Source organism: Momordica charantia (genome assembly GCF_013281855.1).
Source record: "Momordica charantia cultivar OHB3-1 chromosome 9 unlocalized genomic scaffold, Mcharantia_2.0 BLBB01000009.1, whole genome shotgun sequence".
NCBI lineage: Eukaryota > Viridiplantae > Streptophyta > Magnoliopsida > Cucurbitales > Cucurbitaceae > Momordica > Momordica charantia.
The window spans coordinates 16,084,674-16,088,481 of NW_028275167.1; positions in this window are offsets into that span (position 1 = coordinate 16,084,674).

A 3,808-nucleotide genomic window follows, 5' to 3' on the forward strand; every position below is an offset into this window, starting at 1 on the left:
CCTCTTGCTTGACGATGATCTTGGTTAGCCTCTGGCTTGACGATGACGATGACGATCTTGATCGACCTCAGGCTCGATGATGATCTTGATTGGCCTCGGACTTGATGATAATCTTGATTGGCCTCGGCCTCGGACTTGATGATAATCTTGATTGGCCTCGGCCTCGGACTTGATGATGATCTTGATCGGCCTCGAACTTGATGATGATCTTGCTCAGCCTCTGGCTTACTGATGATCTTGATCGGCCTCTAGCTTGATGATGATCTAGATCGGCATCGAGCTTGATGATCTTGATTGGCTAGGCCCTATGTACTTGTTGATCTCGATCGTCTATGATGATCTTGATCTTCTTTGGCTTTTCCTTGATCTCTAGAGGGCAAAGAAATTTTGATTGGTCGAATTCAAATGTCCAAAAATAATATGTGACATGATTTAATTGACCTCAATTTAATGACATATAATTTTGTCATTATAATTATGTGGCAAGTTGTGATTCACCAAAATTTATCAGTCAACCGTTATGTTTAATGAATTAGAATTGAATCTTTATTGTCTATTCAGTTTATGTAAAAGAAGTTTGTAGTTTATAAGTGTAAGACACTATATTTGGTCTGGTTTATTTTTTGTTATTTATCTATTTATTTTTATGATTAATTTATGAAGTTGTATTTTAATTATTTTGGTTTAAAATACATAAGTTTACTTTATTATTAGTTTTAAGGTAAAGTATTAATTAAATTAAAAAATAGATTTTGTTTTAAAGAATTTTATTTATTATTAAAATAAAAAAATAAATAAATATTTGATTTTAAGTAAATAATTTTGTTTTAAAAAAAAGATTTGTTTTAATTAAAAAAAATTGTTTTTTACTACAACTGATTTGTTAAATTTGGTTTCCCGTTTTCCCTCGCCAAAACTCACTAACGTGGCACTTTCTCCTTGTTGCTCTTTCCCATTTTCTCTAATTTACTTTCTTTGGCATAGGAGATCGTTGGTCTTTTTTAGTATTTAAGAGAATGTTTCACAGTATAGAGAGCAAGCAGAGAGGGGAACAAGAAAGACGCAAGGAAAGCAGAAGTGTGAGAATGAAGTTTTCTTCTTTTCTCTTTTCAATAAAAGTTCACTTTCTCTCTCATGTTTTACCATTGAAACTCTAGGTCCCTTTCTTTTTCACTCATTCTCTCCCTAGAAATCACTACCACCCATTTATCTTCTTCATTTTCACTCTCAATCTCCCTCCACCCAAGCGATTAGATCCACGTTTCTCTTACATTGGTAGGCAATGTGAGTTAAATTTTGTTTGTGTGTTTATAATTAGTGTTTTCATTGTGATTTCTATTGCTTTTGGAACTATTTTTCCCCTTTATTTAAGATTGTTTTTCACTGTTTTCATGGTTGATTTTTGAAGGGTTTATTATGATCTGTGTTTTGTTATAAATGGGTAGATTTTTTTTAAGTTGGTAGATTGTGTTTAATAGCACATTAAAGATTCAAACAGAAGAGAAGTCTTTTAAAATTAAAGTTTCAAACAAATAGAATTTGTTTTAAACTTAATGAGCTTTTTTTAAGGTAAATAAAGAGAGCTTTAAACATATATATTTTTTTTAGTGCAAAAGTGAATAACTTTTTCTTTTTCTCCAAGCTTGACGTTGAGTTTTGTTTTAATTTTAAAAAGAGTCATCTTCTGTAGAGTTTTTAAAGGAGGAAATAAAAAGATGAGATTTGAAGATAATCTTTAGTTTTTTTAAATCTTTTTAAACAAGGTTGATGGTTATGGTTTGGGAAAGAATCTTATCAAATAAAATTTGTTTGAAGTAAATTTGATTTTATTTTGAAATAAAAGTTTTTCTTTTAAAGAATTTCTTTAATTTCGAAATAAATAAAAAGTTGTTTTTATTTTTTTTGTTTTAATTTAACAAAATTTGTTTTTTTTTTTAGTTTAAAAAAATAAATTTATTTTGTTTTTGTTAAAGAATCAATGTTTGTATTCTAAGGTGTTGGCACATTGGTATGATGTTTGAGTTGCAATACTCGTGTCATAAGTTTAAGTCTCAATGTGCCCTAAACCATAAATTATTTTTTATTTGTTTATTTTTACTAAATAATTATTTCAAAAACTCAATGACGGGAATTGGAATCTTCCAATATTCTCGAGGCGATTAATTTTTTTCTAATGGCCTTCGTGCCACTCATACCTATTAATTCATATCTTATAACAAATTCTGAATTAATACAACGTGGGACATTTAAATAAAAAACACAAAAATATTTCTTTTGGACCAAATAAAAATAATAGAATAATTTCTGACAAAATATGGTACCGTTTTCAAACAGGTGTCGTAAGGTGCTAACACCTTCCCTATGCTCAGTCGACTCCCGAACCAATAATATGTTTTTCGCAGACCAAGTTTTTTTTAAATAGGTGACCAATCACACCTCGTAGATGATTGGTGGCGACTCCAAACCCTAATCTCGAAAGAGATCCTTCAGGGAATGATGTCGGCCGCTCCGCATCGCGATGATGTTGCGACAATAAATATACATGTTTTTTTGTTTGAGATGTGCTTGAGGAATAGTAGTAAATTCTTATTGTCCATTGAGTTGTGTATAAAATAGAATGTTGTTGTTTATAAGTACACATGTTTTGGGTAAGTACTTGCATGTTATTTAAAGACTATTAAGATTTGTGCAGGTTGATAAATGGTGTAACGCCCCCAAATTTCAAACAACTCAAATGGAACACGTTATTAAAACATCTTATTCAACTCAATACAATCAATAGAATAACTACATTTTATTCCATGACCTCAATGAACAACCTTACTAAGTTTCATAAATTACCAACTGAACAACTCTTATCAACAAAGTCAATACTAGTTTCATTTCACCTTGAAACAACATAATGATAGCTAACTTCAATAAATTTCAATTCCACAATCCGAACAGATAACCAAAACTATAGTTCTCAAAAGAATAGTAAATTCACAACTTTAAATCATTCTTTAAATAGGAAACTAAACAAAACTAAACATCAAACTCAAGCTAAAAGAAACAACTCCAACTATCCTATTAAACATGAAAATTAATAACGCAGCACTGTGGTCTCTCTTCGTTAATTCTCCTCCTCGCCATCACTGTTCTCGTGAGTGACCTCGTTACCTGCAAAATCTTAGGGGCAAAAGGGAGGGGGTGAGTACAAAAACTAGTACTCAGTAAGCAGCCCTTACTTGAAGGATCGCGCACAAACAGCATGTTTACACATCAACAAAACGTCATTCTTATCGTTAACATCATGTTTGAAATAAAAAGGAACAGTTTGTACATAAGCTTGACTAAACATGCTTTCTACATGCCAAAACCCAATCTTCACATCACTACTCACTCATTCTCTCTCATATTCCTCCAAGACTTACTCGTTCGAGTCGTACCAACCCCTAACCATCTATTTAGAGCCTCGACACTTCTCTACGGCGCTTGGCGTTCCATCCTTGACCTTTGTACCCAAGACCTCGAACTGTTGCATCGACCCTTGACCATCTATTCAAGACCTCGATGACTTTGCAACATATTTGTCATTGTCCTTTCCACTCAAGGTCCCAATACTTGCCTTCCCTCTAAGATTCATCGCATCGACCCCCAACCATTTTTTCGAAGCCTCGACACTTATCTTTGTCAAAGTTGACGTATCGACCCCCGACCATTTATTCGAAGCCTCGATACCCAACTAGTGATGTGTCAGCCCTTTGGCCCTAACACTCACACATTCACTTCATAACAGAAACAAACTCTCACCAGAGTCCTACTACAT